Source organism: Sapajus apella, unplaced genomic scaffold, assembly GCF_009761245.1.
Source record: "Sapajus apella isolate SASKATOON/1434 unplaced genomic scaffold, GSC_monkey_1.0 scaffold40, whole genome shotgun sequence".
In the NCBI taxonomy this organism is placed as follows: domain Eukaryota; kingdom Metazoa; phylum Chordata; class Mammalia; order Primates; family Cebidae; genus Sapajus; species Sapajus apella.
This window is the reverse complement of record NW_022436980.1, coordinates 5437668-5458424: the sequence shown is the minus strand read 5'-3', so window position 1 is coordinate 5458424 and position 20757 is coordinate 5437668. Positions and strand designations below refer to the sequence as shown.

General features: G+C 39.4%; 1 protein-coding gene across 1 annotated transcript in view; it reads left to right on the top strand.

Annotated features, from left to right (window-relative positions):
- Positions 1-20757, top strand: part of GAP43 (growth associated protein 43) — a 99891-nt gene that overhangs the window by 31690 nt on the left and 47444 nt on the right. The gene's annotated exons all lie outside the window — the stretch shown is intronic.

The following is a 20757-nucleotide window of genomic DNA, read 5'->3' as shown; positions in this document are numbered from 1 at the left end:
CTTTCTTAGCAGTCTTTTTTTTTTTTTTTTTTTTTTTTTTTAAGTTCTGTTTTAATTGAATAGTATGTTTCTGAGTGGAAAGAGTGCTTCAGTAAATCCGTCTTCCTGGGGCATAACAAATCACACACAGTCACACTTTCAGAAAGGCAAATCCTGCTGAACGTTGGCTGGGCAAAAGATGGCTTTTTTACCCCTCCAGCAAAAATTGCTCAAATTGCTTAAGAAAGAAACACAGTATGTTTCAGATGTTTACAGATGTTTAACCAGTGCCCCTTCGGAGGGTCATGTTCCTATAAACAGCATCATAATTATATCCACTGCTACAAAGAACAGATGTGTAAATTGGTGGTTTCTTGGGGGAAAATAATACCAAGTCTATTTTCCAGAAATGTACACAGTGCAGTGCAGCTGTAACATTCTGTGCAGAGGTCTCGTTAGTGTCTATTACTGAGCAAGGCGACATTTAAAGAATATGGAAATTCAGAGGTGGAGAGCATCTAGAGGGAAGTCCAGAAACATCTAGGAAATGATTCAGATAGTATGGTATATTTAAAAATTTCTAGTGATATTGGACAAATCTCCACATCCAAAGAAAGTAGTAACAAATCATCAGTTATAAAGTTTTCCAGGCAAGAAATATGTATTAAGTAGAGGGTAGGATTAGGAAACTTCTTATGCCCCATACACCTCTGAGATCTGTGTAACTTAGATATAAACTAAACTTCAGTGAGGTTGGGTTGCATGAAGGTAGTCAAACCTTTGATCTGTGAACGCCAGAATATTTCTAAACTCATTGCTGCAGCGTCTGGCAGGGATCAGGGTTCCTGAAACTCAGGTCAATGGCTCCTTATTTAAAAAGCCAATGTTACCTTGGACACAAGAATTAGATGAAATCCTTTCTACTAATGATTTTATTTTGTTGTAGATACTTGCTTTTCTTCAGGATATATATTTATGTGACTATATGGTGATCAGTATTATCCCTGAAAATTAAAACACAATACTAAATTCAGCTTATTGTATTAGAATAGCTACTGAACAGGTCTGTTACTGCAAATATTTACATCACTATAAGTTTCACTGTCTTCTCTCTGTATAATTCTCTTAAATTATGTCAAATAGTATCTGCAGAATATTATATACAGGGATCTGGTGTCTGCCTAAAGGATAGGATTTCTCCTGAACTGGGCTGTCGTACCTTCACGTGTACCAAAACTTTGCATAAGACCAATGTGTATTTCATAACTTAGTAAATGTGATAAAACACTGAAAGTTAATTTGCATTTACATTGCATATTATAATATTCAATGACATTATGCAAAACTTGGGAATTTTGCTTCTGGGACAGAAAAGCATAATCTGTTTTTGTCAAGCTATGCTTTTATAATTCCACATGAATTACCCAGGAGGACCAAAGCATGCTAGAATGATTGAAATACAACAGGAACAGTCTAGTCTGCTAATCTGAATTTTTCAGGCCTGGCATGGAGGATAATAAATTGAGACCTGCCACATGCCTTAGGCCAAAGCATGCCTTTGACACAAATGATCTAATTCAGTTATCTACTTTGTCCAAAATTCAGCCTTCTCATACTCTGTGCCCTGGGGACTTAAACAAAAGCACAGGAGGTGATGAGGGTGGCCCCAGCTCTATCACTGACTGACTCACTCTCTTGGTCTCAGTTTCAGTGGCCATGAAATGACATGGTATGATGGTCTCTTCTACACCTTGTGTCTTATGTGCAGTGGGTCCATGCATGCCAGAATTTAGAATAGGAATTCTTGGTCATTTGTGTGGGATAGCAGCTGCTGGGTATCAACTTGACACAAAAGTACAGAGGTAATGGAGTAGAAATAGAAAATTCTGAATTGCTTGATATGAAACCAGAGAAGAGATTTCCAGATAGGACTGTGGTTCAAGTCTAAGGACCACAGATGAAGCCCACTAGCACATTTACTAAAATGCAGTTTGGGCTCTTTATACCAGGTTCCCTCAATCAGCATCTCTGAAAGTTATGAGTCAGAGTTAACCAAGCCTTTCTGGTGTAAATACATATTCGAGGGTGGGGAACCCCTGATCTAGGTAAAAGGGCACTTTTTCCGCTAATCCAAAATTTGGTTGGGAGAAAATTATGTAATCTACCTGAACTTCAATTTTGTAATAATAGAGAAAGTAAAAGTGTTAGAATCAGTGGAGCAGCCTCTTAGAGAAGTTTCTTTAAAAAGCAATTTTCTAGTAAAAAATGGATTGTATTTCAAAGGTGAATTGTTAAACTTGAAACATAAAACACTTTCCCCACAGAAATAACATAAAATTTCCTGACCTGTCTGTAAAACTCAGATTGATCCAAAGTGTAACTGAAATTCTATATATTTGCAATGGAGACATAGAAGAAAATAATGTTACTGGGCTTTGGAGTGTAATAGAACCATTTATTCATGTATAATTTTATTTGAAAAAAATGCAAACATATAAAAAACTATATACACACAGATTTGTGTATATATATAATTTCCCTTTTCTAGTCTACAGTTATTATGCTAGCCCCCCAATAGTACTGAGAATAAAAATTACAGCAAAACTCTTTTGTGTAAGGTACTTTTGTGTCATAATGAGATTTTCAAGATAAATGAAAAGAAGGATGGATAAAATGATTTCTCATGATGGGCAAAGGTTGGAAGAAACACCATGGGGTGGAAGGGCAAAGAGAAAACAGATAAAAAGAGAATAAAAGAGGAAATGACTGGCTTATGTAAGCAGGTGATGAGCTAAAGTGGAAGTGTAGGAGAGGTGAGTTGATTAGGTCTCAGGAGAAAGACTGCTTGGGTGTGTGTTCACCCCCAAGCAGAATAAAGGAACACTGGGTGAGATTTTGCCTATTGCTCATAGTTACCACCAGATGGTGAAACCGATCCAGGGCCTCTTGGGTATTGATCGGTTCACAGCGGGTGGGGGCGGGTAGGGAGAAGACTACCTCTCACTTGGTAATCCATTAATTTCTTTCGCAAATATTTATTCAGTTCCACTAAGTCCCACAGACTATGCTAGGAGCTGCTATTAAAATGACAAACCAGATACGGTCTCTGCCCTCAATCAACTTACAGTTGGGTGAGAAGCTAACAGGTACAAGTTATGGCCCTAGAACAAATTAGTCTTTTCTAGTTAATAATCTTATGTAATGAGTTTCAGCCTTGCTCCTTTGGTGTCTTGCCCCAAAGAGCCCCAGGCAAACCAAAAGAAAGGCCCAGGAGTCCTTTTTCTCTACTATCAAGCCCATGCCTTGGGGCAGTGCCTGGCGGGCTTCTCTTCCCTACCCCTTGGTCTTCCATAATCCAATCTTCAGTCTTCCCTCAAATAAAAACTTACTTGCCTTTGGCCTCTTGCCTTCAAAATGTTTATCTTTCCTTGTTTGTTTTTTGAGACAGGGTCTCCACTCTGTTGCCCAGGCTGGAGTGCAGTGGCCTCATCATGACTCACTGCAGACTTGACCTCCTGGGTTCAAGAGATTCTCCCAGCTCAGCCTCCTGAGTAGATGGGACCACAGGTGTGAACCACCATGCCTGGCGCACGCGCGCGCGCGCGCGCACACACACACACACACACACACACACACACATAAAACATATATTAATAATATATAAAATAATATATTTTGTAGACACGATTCGATTGCCCTGTGTTGTCCAGGCTGATCTCTAACTCCTGAGCTCAAGCAATTCTCCCCACCTTGGCCTCCCAAAGTTCTGAGATTACAGGCGTGAGTCATGTACTCAGCCAAAAATGTTTATTTTGGTTAGATGACTGGTATTAATCTGATTAACCAAAGACACAAGGTATTACTAAATTCCTCATCCCTGGTAACATTTCCATGTTGGGTGTTTTCTGTCTGTTGTTTCTTTTCCACAGTGGTGCAGCCTACTAACAGTTAACCTTCTTTTGGGTGTTAAATACCTTCGACATATAGAAAAGCTATGAACATTCAACAGTGAAATAATCATATAAACCAAATACACTGCATATTACTACAGGGATATCGATTCAGGAATACCCTGAAGCCCATACTTAGACCCCAAACTCAAACAAAACAAAATACGATTTAAAGAACTGACACAAATCGTGGGAGTTTGGAGAACAACATGACGGGCAGCAGAGGAAAGGGCTGAAGCAAACCCTCCACGTCCCCCCAAGCAGGACTAGTTCTGGCTTGTCTTCCGTCTCCCCTCTTCTTACTCTTGGGCTTACAAACTGCCTGGTTTCCCTTCTCCAGATCAGGGCTTCGTTTCTCTGCCTTGGCCTTCTGGCCCCGCCTCTGCGTTCTGACTCCATCAGCCCTCTTCCGTGTCTCATTTTCTGCCTTCTTTAGGCGTTCCCTCGGCGGCTCTGCAGTGTGATCTCATCTCTTTGTTTCTCCTCAGCTGCCGTCAGTCAGCCGCTCTCTGCGCCCCCACCGCGCGGGCCCCGGGCCGGGCTGCAGGCGTGGCCTAGGCGGCTAGGACCCTGGGGACCGCAGGGCGTGGCGCGGCCTCCGTCCGCGGCTCCGAGAGCCCCCCAGAGGCAGCCACCCGGTGATCGCGGTCCGCGGGGCCCCTCCTCCAATTCTACAGACCTCCGGGAAGGCCTCTTGCTCCCCGGAATACCCGGGAGTTCCCTTTTAACCAATCTCCACAATCTCTTGTTTGGCGGATAATTGCTTCTTTCAGGGGCTTGGCGAGCAAAAGCGTCAGCCCAGGCCCCAGGTCTCTCCGTGGGAGGAGGGCACCCAGGGCGATGCGTGGGGCTCCCTTCTCCGCCCTTCTGGGCCCGCTCGGCTGCACCTCCAGCCCGCAGCAGCAACCGCAGCCAGCTTCCGGAGACTCAGCAGTCCTGGGTCAGCCAAGGTTACGCAGCGGGCGGGGAAGAGGAGCAAAAGCTGGGTCAGTTGGAAGTAACCTTCTCGCCCCGCCCAATTTTTCCTTGCTTGGAGGCGGCAAATAGCACTTTAGCACCCCTCGAGCTGTTTGTCCTCTTTCTCTATCGGGGCCAGGGGAGAGGAAGAGCGGCCGGCAGGAAGGTTTCTTTATGTCAGCAAAAGCGGACCTTTGGAAACTAAACAGCAATGCCCTGTCTTTAGAATACAGCACAAGAAAGACGAACATCTAAGGAGTCAAGGCCAGAGAGTCCATTTGGAAAACAATTGCCCTTCATTATTTTTACTATTTTAAAAAAGTTTTCTAGGCTTTTTTATTTGAACTTTCCATTTCTCAGTATAAAATGTAGATTCTATAGACAACTGCACACAAGTTTCTTTTTTTGGGGGGAGGAGCGTAAATGAAGCAGGTGGAAAGAAGTGAGATGATTGTAGACGTTGCCAAATTTAGACTTGGTGTGAGGTTTCCTCTTCGCTTGGAAACACATGGCACCAGCATGCATTTTGTTCATTCATTCAATAATGTGAATGAACATTGAACACAGCGGTGTGATGGGCTTTGTCACAAGCTGTAAGTGGCTTCAGGTCCACACGAAAGGGGAGCCAAAAAATAAAATATAAAAAGAGAGAAAACAGAAGACGGGCAAGGTGTCAGGCAGCAAGCTTCTTAGGGTCAGAATGGGTCCCCATCGCTAGGAGCTGATGACTAAAGAGACCAAGGAGTATAGACGAGCTGTAGAGAGACAATACTGCATTTGCCAGTGATGAGTGTAGGAAGCTTATGAAAATTAAAACCTTCCCTCTGTGTTTTCTGACCTCCTTTGCTTCTTAAATAGGCTGAAACCAACTGTGGTAGAGGATAACAGCGATTCACATACCTTATTTATTTATTTTTAGCAGCCCCCTCCCCCACAACTAGGAGAGTAAGTTCCATTCAAATTTTCAACACAGCTGAAAACTTGGCTTTAAACTTTGTGAAGTAAGGTATTTCTTTAGAATACTTCACTTTTTCATCGCAGAGGCTTTGGGGGAATGTTTAGCTTTTTGCTGAATCATGAAGGGTTTGTTACTGTATTCTGAGAGGGCAGGAATTAGGTGCCTAAAGGATAGTGTCTGCTTTCCTGTAGAGGGGATTTATTTAGCAGTTCATAGAAGCAGTACAGGGCAAGTCATCCTGAACTGTGCAGAGTCAAGGGTCTTGCCACATGAGAGGCTGGCCAGCGGAGAAGTTTGATGCTATCTCGGTTTGGTGATCCTCATGATGTATACATATTCAAAATCTTCCAGTATTATGTACATATAATTATTGATATAATTTTACATATACATATATATGTAAAATTTTAGAAGGTAACTGACGATACAGGCCACAGTGTGGGGGAGACACTGTCCATTCCAGATTCTAGAATAGGTTCACAGATAGCTTCTCAGATATTTCTTTTCTAGGGAAATAGGGAAACAGAGCATATATACATTTGCACATAATTCAAACTTAACTTTGAATGTTTGTCTTAAATCTCCTAGTCAGCTCCCTTAAATGTGCAGACAAAGAAACAGGCCCAGAGAAGTGAAGAGACTTTGGAGTCAGGTTGGGATATGTCAGGTCTACAGCCCTGGCCTCCTAATTATTAATCCATGGCTTTTACTACTTACTTGGCTGCTAATTATTTCTGTGAATTTTATAACAGAGGCACCTCTGAAACTGTCCTTTTATTTAAACATATTCAAAAAGGACTGTAAATTTCTCAGAACAGGAGTGTTTAGTCTGAGTGTGTTGGGCCAGTATATTTCATATTTGAATTTGCAAAAGATTTGTTAAAAGGCAGATCCTGGTTCAGTGGGCCTGGGGCTGGGCGACAGTCTACATTGCCAGCCCAAACTCCCCTTAGTGATGCAGATGTTACTGGTCCACGTTTGGAACTGCTAGGCTGCAGACAGCATCTTTCTTCCTTGCCTTTCCTTCTTGCTGAGGCAGCAGCCCTGGGGATTTAAGAAGCCCTTTTTGTTTCTGTTGCCAGGTCACTGTGCTCCCTTAGCTAATCTGGGTACTTTTCACTGCCTTGTCTTCATCCAGATCTGAGATTGTTAGAAATAGTCCCTAGAGTCAGGTTTCTTGAGCTGGAGGGTGTGATCCTTCGTCTAGTGATTTAACACCATTTAACTTGGTTTCACAAAACGTTTCTTTCACACATAAGCAATCTACTCAACTCAGATGGTTTTAAAAAAGTCTTTTTCCCTCCACAAGTGTCCTCCCAGCTGCAGCTCATTGCACTCCCTTGCAGCTGGGAGTGCAGCTGGCATGCTGCTAGCTCACCGGCCTGGCCTTTCGTGGAGCTCAGCAAGTTTTTTCTGCGTTTTTTCCACCACACTCTTCTGTCCTGCACTTCTGCATGTGACGCCTAGATTCAGTTCTAAGTGCCTTTGTGCAGCATCTGAGTTGAGCAAGCCGCTAAGATATAACAGAGCAGAGGTTCTTCTAAGGCAGGCAAACTTCAGTGTCACCCATTTCTCAGTTTTCTGCAGCTTACCTGCTTTGGAAGTGTCTCCACCATGGCTCTTGAAGTTTCCTTGTGAGCACATTTTTAATCGTTCTCATAGTCTGTTGTCAAGGAAAGAAACAAAATTTAGTTCAAAGTATAATATACACTCATCATTGATTAAGACCTTAATATAGGAAGCAATGATAAAGAGGCACATGGTAGAGAGGTAGAAAGGTTGGGCTCTGGGATCAGTCAAATCCTAGCTTTACCATGTATTAGATATGGAACCACCCAAGTATTAGTTTATCTGTAAAACTATTTTATATTGTATACCTATTTTATACATCATAATTATAATATCCATTTGTTATGGGATTTTCCATGTAAAATATTTAGTTCAGTGCCTAGCACAAAGTAATCAATAAATGCTAGTCTCTATTATTATTAATAATACAGTATTACTGCTTTGAAAGAGTTTACAGAATAGTGGAGGCTTTGAGAAGTAAGTACACCAATAATTATAATACAAAAAGAAATACAACTATGGATGTAATGGGAGGTTGACATGAAGTCAGACTCTCCCAGAGGCTGACAAACTATGGCCTGCAGGGCAAGAATGGCTTTTACAGTTTTAAATGATTGAAACAAAATTAAAACACAATATTTTGTGACACCTTAAAATTATATGAAATTCCAATTTTACTGTCGGTAAGTAAGGTTTTACTGGAACACTGCTGCGCTTATTAATTTACATATCACCTATAGCTTATATCACATTATCATGACATAGTTGAGTAATTACATAGACACCCTATGGCCCAGAAAATGAACATTATTTACTATCTGACCCTTTGTAGAAAAAAGGTTGCTGATTCCTGGACTGTCCAAGTGGAGCAATGCAAGAAAAACCAAGGAGGTAGGGATTGGGATGAGTCGTGAAGAATGTATAGGGTTTTAGCAGACACATAGGACAGAGAGGTGTTTAAGGAAAGTTACCTCATAAATAAGTACATGGAACTTGGGAAGTGTGGAGCTTATGAACTGTGTGGTTTGACTTGGCTTTGGTTTGTCAAGCCCACTGGGCTTTGGTATGACTTTGAATTGCAAGTTTGGCTTGGAGAGAAACTAGGGAATTTTTTTTTTTTTTACCTAGGAGCTGTCAAATTGCAAACCACAAGGCGGGCTCATAAGATAACTAGGAAGGGCAGATTGGGACCATTTCATGAATTTCTCAAATGCCAAAGCAATGCATATCTTCTTAGCTTGATAAGAAATTGGAATATCTAAAGTTTGTTTTTGGTGGGGGTGGGGGGAGGGAAGTGGAAGGGCATATTGTAATGAAACCATAATTCTATTTTAGCTTACTTTGATAAAATAGGTTGCACAGAGTGGAAGACAGACTAAGGAAGAGCTTCTTAAATTGAATGTTACAGCGTTAGGTTTTATTGTCAGTTTTAAACCTTAAAATATGAGAATAGTACTCCTAGGTAGAATTTCTCACATTTGATAAGAGGAAAATCTTCATCTAGGTCCTCCCTGCATACCCACTGCACTATTGCCACCAGCCACCTCTTATTGCCATGATTCTCTGCAGTGATTTAAACCTTCTGTTGTATGTTTCTTGGGTGCTTCTATATCGTGGCATAGTCACACAGGTGTATACTCGTTTACCAAAGGCTGCAGAGGTATCAGGCAACTTTGGTTTGTTCAGCTCACTGGGCTTTGATATGACTGAATTGCAAATTTGGCTTGGGGAGAAATTAGGAAATTTTCTACCTAGGAACTGTCAAATTGCAAACCACAGGGAGAGTTGGCTACTGGATTTTTCTGGGAATCATTTATTCCTAGTCTTGGGTATAATTTGGAGCTGATACAGTAATATGGGAAATCCTTGGTTTCTGATGAATCAGAATTCTGGTGAGAGTGGTGACATCACCTCTTGAACTCAGGAAGGCCTCCAGGACTTTTCATGCAGCAACACATCTGTAAAGCTCCCTATTGTTGGAATTATGCTAACTTGGTGCTCTGTACATCCCTTTGAGTCATGTGACATCACTTTGGAGAGGGTTATGACACATCTCATAGTGGTGTATATGTCAAGTAGAAAGTTATTTTCATTGACCTCAAGACTGCAGAATTAGACAATATCTTCCTAGTTTTACCCAAATTTAGCCAAATTCTTTCATTCAAAGATTAGATTATTTTTATTATTCCCTGAATGCAGGTTTATATGAATTAATTCATGAGTTATAAAATTTGCTTGCCTGGTTTCCAAAACAAATAAAAGGGAATTTTCTCTCTTTGATGGCGCCAAAGAATTCAGTGTTTCTCCCCATAGAACCACAAAGTGGGAGGTGTGCTTTGTACCATGAACCACACAGTCATCAAACATATAGAACATTTTCCCCCACAATTTATGCTGCATAAATAATACGATATTTTTTGAGTATCTTTAGATTCAGAGCAACTTGTACAGCATGCATGAAACAGTTCTAGATGGATTTCCTTATATACCTCACTACAATTATGAAAAAAGGAACAGAAATGGTGCAAGTAAAAAGCAATGTTTAATTCAGGAACTCAGGCTGAATTTAAACCCACACACTCAGGAATAAATTGCAGAACCTTCTCTTTACCACCTGCTCAACCCCGTCCTTCTGATAAGCATGCATAAGGCTGACTCTAGTCGGTCCATTTGCTTTTCTCATTTATTAAATAGCCGTAATTCCTGACCTGATGCCCTCTTCTTCCCTCTACTCCCAGTATTGCTTTTCCTGCTGTCTGATATTTCTGGTCTCTGGGATGTTTTCAACATCTCAAGTGTGAATTTTCCCTGTCAAAATCTTCACAAGGAAAATGAGTCACCGCGTCACCTGGGTGACGAGGTCATAACACCTCAGCCCTTGCTTAAAAAATTTATTTCTACTTTTCTATTGTAAAGAGATCTCAAAACAGGAAGATAAAATTGGAGTGACAGCTCTGCAGCCTAGTCTTTTAGACAGTGAACTAGGCCAGCATCGGCAGACATTGGTGATGACAAAGTCCTGCCCTGAATTATTCCACTCTGAACTCCACTTTATACCTTGCCTGGCAGGCTTGAGGAAAAACCTTCAGAGAGCAGATCAACCTATTCCTCACTTGGCTTCTTGACTTTCTGGCTTCCTAGGGTAATTTTTAACTCACATGTAATCTATACAAGTATTTTAGTTTCAAACCCTGGCTCTGCCACTTACTAGCTGTATGACTTTGAGCAAATTACTTAATTACTTAATTAATGTGTCTCTACTTAGTCTTTTCATCTATAAGATAATAGTACCCATTGTATAGTTTTGTTCCTAGAACTTAGTTAATATACAAACTATATTTAATAAATATATTTGGGGGTATATATATATCATATAATAAAGTGCTTAGAAGAGTGCTTGACATATAATTTTAAAATTTGTTGTTAGTATTATGTTCTCCAAGGATATGAGGATATTTTATGTCATTGCTTTTAAAGGCCGCTTTTTTATATGTGTTGGGGGGAGGCACTTTTTTAAAGTGTGAATAGCCCTGAAACATCCCTTTATGGAGCTATCAGAGAAAAGAAAACTATAACATATTTTTACCATATAATTCATTCACTCCCCAGTCTCCAGAAAGTAGCAATTCTCACTTCATTTGTATTGTCTTCTTCCAGGCATTTTACAAATACTATTTTCTTTCACCCTCAAAAAAATGCTGCACAATAGGTACTAGGATTCATAATATGGGGGATGATAAAATTGAAACTTAGGGAAATTAAGTAATTTATCCCAGATTATACATTCAAGCAATGCATGAGCCAGGACTCAAACTCAGACCTTTTGACCCACAAACCATGCCAGGTAACAAGTAATCAATACGTGTCAATGACTGATCATTGAGAGAGAACTCAGTGCCAAAAAAGAAGAGGAAGTCAAGAAAATAAGAACAATGGACAATAACAACATGAGCAACAAGAACAAACTTAGATCCAGAGTTAACAGTTATAGATTTTTTCTAGAGTCCTACATATTTGTCCTTAAGCTGCCCGGCAGCTTGGGGATAGAAATCTAATTAAAATGGAAATCTATGCATGCTCAAACACATGCCCTGTACCTGATGCCATCCCCTTCCACCCCAGTCCCAAAAAAAAGACATTCAGTTGTTTTTTTCTACACATGGAAGAATACAACAACATACCTCCTAGAATCAGGGAGAAATGTATTTGCTCGGTTTTTTTTGTTGTTGTTGTTTTTTGTTTTTTTAAGATTTCTCAAGTACTGTTCTGTAAAGATAATCACTTAACCTGGTGACTAATATAGAATGTTAAGGTGTGTGCAAATTACTGCTGATAGACAACAACAGTGTCCCTGCAAAATCATCCCATTGGATCCCTCAGATAAATAGGTATACTTCAAAAAGCAGTATGCTTGCTATACAAGTACAGTTTCGAGAAAAATCACTCAGCTCTCCCTTGCAAACATGTTCTTTCCCATAATGCCTCCTACACAAACATTCTGGAGATTCCCCCTTCAGAATATCTGAAATATAGATCAATGTTATTAAAACTACTTCAAGTAATCCTAAAGCTGATATTAGGATTGCTACTTATTCAGTAATACTTTTTGAGTGTTTAGTGTTGAATTCTTAGATTGAATTTTCTGTTAGTTTCCTTAAAATATAAGAGGTTGGAGAGCTAAGTTTAAGGCCCATTCCACTAATTGTGGGGCTTTCCACAATCTTTGTTTCCTTATTTTTTAAAGGGAAAAGAACACTTGCTTAGCTTACATCATTATAATTCTCTGAGGAACATTTTCAAGTAGAAAGTACTTCATAACCTGTAATGCATAAATTTAAGCCACTGTCATTTCCCCCAACCCCATCCTTTGGCAAATGGGATCTTAAATTCCTTCTGTCTCCCACCAACTAGACTTTTAGCATGCATTCTGATGACATTGTGTTATGTATCTTTACTATATACTAGGTACATAATATTTGGGCTTTACTAATATCCAATGGGGGTGCATTGGATACACTTGGCAATTTTAAATTATGAGAATCCTCAGTACCAGATGCTCCTAAGCTAGTTCCTTAGAAAATGTCTGGCAGCTTCATTTATAACTTTTACCAGGCCTGAGTATTACCACAGATAAGCCCATAGAGTAGCTCTCAGAACCTGCAGAGGCAATTGTTTTACTAGATGTGTGAGGGATATAGTTGGGTCAATGGGACAGATACTGTATATGAAATAGTACCTAAATGAGTTGTGTTTTTGTTGTTGTTTTGTTTTTTTTTTTGTTTTTTTTTTTTTTTTTGTGTGTGTGTGTGTGTGTTTAGGGGATGTCAGGTGAAGGGCACATATTTTGGGAATGAATAGGTTTCTAGTTTCAATGAATTTCTATCGCCAAGCAGCTGTACTAGGTGAAGATTTTGGGGATGGATAATATAGACAAGACTGAGAAGGAATCAGTTGCTGTGTGTCAGGTGATAGTAGAGTGGGACTGTGATTTAACTTTGACAACGTAAACAGATCTTCCCCCTTCGCAAGATAGGAAGGAATAGAGTTGAATATTATGACACATTTTGCATAGTTTTCTGCTTATCTCTCTGAGGATAGATAGCTCAGTAGTACTGTAGAGTTAAGGAACAGCTTTTCCACTCTCTGAGTGAAGATACCTACAACCATCAGGATGAATACTGTCTTGTGCCCAAATCTCCTCTGGTATCTTTCTCATTAATAAGCCTTAACATAGTGTCATGATGCTGTAGAAATTACTCTGAGAGAATAATGATGATGGCAATAATTATGATGAGAATAATGGCAGCAACCACCCCTTTCTGAGTATGTACAATGTGCCAGGGACTGTGCTGTGTGCTTTATGTATATTAACTCATTTGATTCTTGTATTAGGCCAATGGGATAGTTCTGTTATTCCCCACAGATGAGGAACCTAAAGCTAACTTGCCCCAGGTCAGGATCTGCCAAGTAAGTGGCAGAGCTGGAATTCAAACTTACACATGTCTAACTCCACAGCCCATGCTCTTAAGCATCAGGGAGTATTGACCTCTGTAGGAGTAGGACTAAGCATGGGCTTTGTCACTGAGAAGCTGGATGACACTGGGCTCCTTTCTGGTTCCTCATCTGTGTTGATTATAAAACAGGCGCAGTGATTTGTTCCTCACATGATCATCATGAGGACTGAATTGAAATACTAAATGTATATATTGTGCACTTACAAATGTAAGAAGATAGAGGAAGATGACTTCTGGAGAGTGACTTGATGAAGGCTCCAGCATTAGTGACCTGGAGCGAGGACACCCAGCCAGTGAGCTAAGCACTGCCCATTTACACACTCTCTGAGCAGCAATACAGTGTGGCATGTGGTCATACAACAACTAAAAATATATATTTTTTAGTATCAACTATGTGCCAGCACAATTTTAGTCACAGAAGCTTAGAAGATTGTAAAAAAACAGACAAAGTTCTGCTCTCAGATTGTTTATAGTCCAAGGGAAGATTCAGTTAATAATAAAGTAAAAATATATGGCAGATAGTCATGTGAACTAAGAGGGAAAAGACAGAGAAGTGGACCAAGAGTGACAATATTTGAAGAAGGGTGTGTGGTATAGTGGGTGAGAAAAGTCTCTCACTCATTTATTCATTTAACAACATGTCTCAAGTACCTACTGGCTCAGACTGTAACTTATGAAGGGGGTTTAATTAAAAAAAAAGATCAACAATCTTATTTGTTATAGTAGGAAGACTATAGTAATTTAATACTTATTTTATTGCATCTCACATTTTTGAGCGTCCAACGAGAGACACTTTGCAATGACTTACCTCGAAGGAAGATTGTTTTATGCTAAGTTCCCTGGGCTCTGGGGCTCTCTTCCTCCTGGTCACATGCCAAGCTCTGACCATCTTTAGGAGCTTGGCATGTGGTTTGCTCCTGGGGCCTTTCAACTGGGAAAGATTCACCTCTGGTGGTGGCCCTGGGGGTTGTCTGCTGGTAGACTGCTTTTCTGACTTTTTCTTGATGCATTGGTTGCCTGCAGCTCTTCTCTCTTCAGTTGCTAGCAGAAGCCGCCTCTCAGTCCCTCTCATGTACTGGTCTGTGATAGCCTTTTTAGCTGAGTGGTGGGGAGTTCCACCCCTTTGTTCCTAGCTCACAGTGGCTGCTGAAGGCATATAAACCTCTCTGAGAGCAGAATCTAGTGTCCCCCTCACTTTGCCAGCCCTTCTGTCCTTTGAGCATGTCACTACTTGAGGGGGTCAACATATGCTTCTGCAGTGGCAGTGTTCATCAGAGGATTTGCTCCCACTGCTCAAGAATAGAGATGCCTCCTCCCAGTGCTGACTTCCTGTAGGTATTTTCCTGAATGTCAGTGATTTTGACCTTTGATTCAGTTAGGTAACTTATACCTACCTATGTCTGCTATACCCAAAAGTTTTCTAGACGAGTTTAGTCGAGATATTCTGTCTGGCTTGTGCCTTGGTCCATGATCAGCATAAATAATGTGCCTCATCGCAACACTGGGCTCTTCCAGTCCCAGTTTAGGGAAGGAGATTTCCTTCCTTGAATAACTAAAGGACTAGTTATTCCCAGCCTACTCCTCTTAAGCCTTGGAGAGCAATACACAGATTAAATACAAATAGAGGGAAGCAGAAACTCTATAGCAATCTCCCATGAATATTTTCACGAGCTTTTCTAGTGAAAAAGCATATAGGCCGTGGCGAAATGTTGTCCTTCTCTACAAAAAATACAAAAATTAACTGGACATGATGGCACATGCCTGTAGTCCCAGCTACTTGAGAGGCCAAAATAGAAGGATTGGTTGAGCTTGGTAGGTCGAGGCTGCAGCAGTAGTCTGAGATGGTGCCACTGCACTCCAGCCTGGGTGACAGAGCATGACCCTGTGTAAAAAAAAAAAGCACACGCGCATGCGTACACACACACACACACACACACACACACACACACACACACACACAGGCAGAGAGAGAAATAGAGAGGAAAATAATCTTATTGATATGACCCTTAACAAGTCAATAGATAAATAAATATAAATAAGTTGTCTTTATCTTAGATGTATTGTTATTCTCAAGTACTTGTTTATTATTATGATCAAGGGTGTTTCTGCAGTTGTGATATTTCTCTCCTTGTTAAACTTCTGCTTACGAATTTCTGTAATTGGAGGACCAAATACCTGTTGTAGTCAGATGCTCTTGAATTCCACCACTGAGAAGTGAAGGGTTTTAACAAAAATTGGCAAAATCAAATCCAGATTTCTTCACCTATCATCATCCTTCTGAAATGGCACTAATAGAGATGCTCTGATTTGGATTTGTCCAACAAATATTAATTCAGCATCTACTTTGTATCAGGTACCATTCTAGAAACTGGACATTCAGTTGTAAGTAAAATAGACAGGGTATTTCTCAAAGGCTGACTTTCATCTGTTTGAAAGCAGCAATTGCAGTATGTTCTTTGCCTCTTCTATGTCTTTGTGGGACATAATAGGGTTATAAATGTACAAAATAAAATAAAACATAACTTTTTAGACTGGAAGCTGAGTTCTAACCTGATAATGCTTTATACCATGTTGAAGATACCACCTCATGCTGTTTTGGAAACAAGTAGGCTGTACATGTTGAATAAACAATACATGAAAGTGGACTGAAGACCCATCTTTTGATCACCAGCTCTTATCTGAAAAGTTAACATACTACTGCAGTTTCTAGTATGAGATATTTTGTTTTCTTACACAGTTTCATTGCTTCTCTGTGCATCCTGCTCCCCATTCCCCTCATACTCTTAGTTAGGTCTTCAAACCAGACTGCATGTTGAGGGATCTGGTGTATCCCAGCTGTGCTTATTCATCTTTTTAAATGGCTCTTTCTTCCTTACACTTGCACAGAAACCTGCAGAGACATTCCATCTATAGAACTGGAGAAGGCTGGCCCACAGTCCCCTCTCTCCTCCATCAAGAGTATTTCACTGTATTTTTGATCTTTGTTTAGGTTTAAAGAAAGTACAGAAGCTCCACTGTGAACTCCTTTAATACTTGCAAATTTTCCCTAAAGTCAATTGCCATACTATCAGTGATGCTGAAAAACAGTGAAATCTTATGTGAATTTCACCTCAATAATTTATTAATAAAAAATATAGTGAGCCATAGTAAGTACTTCTAGATTTCATTTATATTTATCAACATTTTATTCTGGTTCCTTTATAGGCTGTACAAGATTCTGATAGGCATGGAAACTATAGCATGTTTAAAAAAACATTGTTTAGGATATCTCCGGCCTTTCAAGTTTGTTCTCAAAAATAACTTTGCTTGATCAAATGGGCTATATTTTGGTTTACTAACGATATTCTCAGAAAGAAGAATTTGTGTACATCAATGACTTGTAATGCATTTAAAATTAAATCCTGGTTTTTTTAAAAAATTTAAGTATTATAATAGTACTATTTATAGCTAGCAGAAGTAGATACAGGGCCAAGTTTTAATTTGCCTGGAAGGTTGAGGCATTCCTATGATAACTGGAAAAACTGAAATGCATTGAGGTGTCCCAGATGAATGGATGATGTTATTTTTAGTTCTGAAAGTTAGCCATTCATGGATTTTTGCCTAGAGCTGTTTTGTAACATATTGAATGCAAATGTTTGGACATCGTAGCATAAATCTTAAGTTGTCCATTCCTCCTTTCCCCAAAGGAAAAGAAGACCAGAGCAACAATGTTGGATATTTAAGTAATTACTTCCTATATTTGGCTTTCTTATTGGTAACTCTTAAATATCAGTTAAAATTATTGTTCATTCACCTAATGAATTTAGAAATTTTATTAGTTTCAACAAGTTAATGTAATGGTACTCTTCATTTTCCAACCAATACTCATCTGAGATTTGAATGTTTGTTTAAATAGCAAGGATGTCCTGTTCCTTGGTTTCCTTTAAGACTTCATAAATTGCAGAGCTCTCAAACCAATTAGTAGAACATATTAAGCCACAGCAATAAAGTTTCCCGAAAACCTTATGATAACTTGTAATGATACCCATCCTACCTACAATGTACTGCATTAGAATGTCCTCTTTACTTAATTCACCGATATCAACAATTCTATATAAAAATGAAATAATTTTGAAATTCCCTCAGAAACATTAGAGTTTATTACAAAGATTATTTGTGGCAAGACTTAGTTTAAAAAAATAAATCTATCTTTAGTGACATTTATGAGCTGACTTCTTAGCCATTAGATACCAGGTTTCCCTTTCTGGACATTCCGTCTGTAACTCACAGTTTTAGAATGTGAGCCTTACTTGGAAAGATGAGTGTAAGATCAGATGTCTACTGCAAATTCCTGGGAAGTTACTGATTGTTAAATTACTATGATGTGATTTAAGTGTATTTTCAAAAGGATTCTATGTGGATAGACTCAGTATCCTTCCATTCAGTAGCATTTGTATAGTGCTTAACATAGGCGCTGAGTATTTTTAAATGAATAAATGAAAAAGAATGCTGACATGAGGCCTTATGGACTATCTACCACAAGTAAGTCCAACCTATTCCAGGTCAGTGATGCAATAACATTGGACTTGGATGTAGGTGGGAAGGGAGAAGAATTGAGGTCAAATGCAAGCTGGGCTGCTGCCTCCCTCACTTGCTGTATGAATTTAGGCAAGTCACTTAACTTTTCAGGGCCAGAGATGTCCCTTTTATAAAGTGAAAGTATTGTTGTGAATGTGCTGAGTGGTCTTTGGTTTCTGGCCTTGAATGTCCTTTGTCTTAAGTAAGCTCTTCTATTTCCAACGGGAAAAGGGTCAAAGTGTTCTCAGAACCTGGGGCTACTCCACATAGCCAGTTTTGGGAAATTTTCTCTTTCTCCTTTTCTAACAAAATACACTCCCAGTCCACTTACCTTTAGTTCTGTATTGTGAAAAGAATTTTACCAGGAAATAATCTGTAATTTAAGGAATATTAATAACTTCAACTGGAAGTACAAAGGAAAGACACACAAACACAATCCAGCGCTATCTAGCTTCAAACCCAGTTTTAACTTGAAATAATTGTATTTCTGGGTGTCTCTGTTCAATCACTGAAATCTGACCTCTTCTTAGCCTTGTTTCTTTCTTCCCCTCCCCTCTTTCATTTCCTCATTCCCCTCCCCTCCCTTTTCCTTTCTTCTCCTTTCCTTTCCCTGTGTGCTATCTCTTTACCACTATCTGGAAAAACTTGTATTGTCTTCTTTTTTTCCAACTAATCTCTAAAATTTGGTTTTCTTAAATCTCTAATGATGAAGTCCAGCAGTGTCTCCAGGATGAGCTACGTGCCTGTGGAGTACTTTGAGCATCTCTTTGGGTGTAGTCACTTATTTGGGTACCTGCCTCTTGTAGGCCTGGCTTTACTTCTCTCTCCTAACTCTTGTTTTTCATGGTTCTCCCCCTTTCTGCTTACTCCTGCTTCTCTTGAATTTCTTATACTTCTGGGTTCAGATGAGTTTTGTCTCATAATCTTGGCACCCTAGTCTAGTCTCAGCCTTTCTAAAAAGTCATTTTAACATAGATACTGTGTTCAGAAGCTTAGATTCTGATCATTTAAAATATCAAAGTTGCAAATGCTCTAAGAAATTGACAGAGAGAGAGAGAGAGGAGGGAGAGAGAAAATTGATAGCCCTTTCTTTACCCATGTAGTTTATTTCTTATACATGTAGACTCTCAGCTTCTTTCTTTTTGTGATTTTCAGCTTTTCAAGAGTTTCACCCCCCTATGCTTTGTGTTCATGAAGAAAAGACAGAGCTCTAAAATTTTAGCTTTCTTGAGTCACTAGAGAGTCTTTTGTGCACACCTGCCCCTTCTGAAACAATTGATTTGTCTAGTTTCACAAAGAGCAGTATTTGTTTTAAAGAACCAGTTGGGATCAATACCCAAGTGCAGGTGTCCTAAAATATAAGATGGTGCTTCATTCAGAATCCTCAAGGTAGAGTAAAATAAATTACCAACATCTTGGCTCCATGCTCCATTCACAACTGTTAATTTTACAGGGTTATGCTTCCATTCCTGAGGAGAGAGCTACTGGCAGGGACAGCTGCTCCCATGTCTCAGCCTGGGCTGTGCTCCTCCGAGTAGGAGTCAGCAAGAGGAGCAGGATAGGGAGAAGGTGGTAGTGCATCAGACAACTAAGCAGTGGAGGAGGGAACAGGATGGGCATCCCCCAAGTGCTTTTTACGTACTCCCTTTAATCTTTGCGTGTATGCATGCATGGCTAATTAAGGAAGAAGGAAAAAATTGACTTGAATTTTACTGAGAAAATTATGAAACCTGCTTTTACTCTTACATGTAGTTCATTTTCAAAAATACTTTTGTGTATCGCTGGTATGTTGATGGTCCTATGCAGCAAGAGGTCTATATGCTTGTCCAAAGAATGTCTAACTGTCCCACATCATGATTAGCAGAAGCTGGTTTGACAGGTGGAAAACTTGTCTTGAGTTGTCCTGTATTAGCTTACCTCCTAAACTGGAGCAAAGGTCAAGAATGAGACCAGGCATAGAACATGTTACATGATAAACACTCTTTTATTAGTGGCCTGTTGAGAGAAAGTTGCTGTGTTGTTCACTGCTGTTATTTCCCCTAGAACAGTGTTCACAAAAGTGAACAAAAGTTCAATGCTCAAAAGTTAAAGAGATTTAAAAATGGAGACTATCAGTAGCCATGTTGGGGCACCATGGTTAATAATGGAACTGGATAGAAATTTGTGTACTTGCCTACACAATTCTTTCTATAACTATACCTGCTGTTCCTATCCTCTGATTTAATTTTCATGTGGGAAATAATCATTTGCAGTGTATATTATGCAACAAATGTTGCCATCAAAAGGTGTAAATATCTATGCTAGTCTCTTGTCTTTAGTACTAAGATGGCTCTATTGATGATAACGTAAACACATTTTAGGCTCCCAGTTGCTTTGGGAATAAGGAATTGTGACTTAGTGAATATATGTTGCTTTTTCAAAAAGAGAAACAGGGTTTCCATCATTTTTTAAAATTCAGGAATAATGGTCTTTTTTAATTCAGATTTTGAATGCTTGGTATGTTTATTACTAATGTTGGATCACACGCAGAAGAAAGTTAGACATTATTTTGTGACCAGCATTGTATGTTGTCACATTCTAAACAAATCCCTTAAAGACTTGGAACTCATTTACATTTTGCATAAAATTCTGATAGGATTTATGGTTTAAACTTTTACTATACTCTTTGTCTTGCATTTATTAATTTCCTTATCAGGCTTAAAACTTGGGGGACTAGTCTTTTGCATAGTATCTTTTTAAAACCATAAAATTTTATACAAAATCCTCCTCAAAA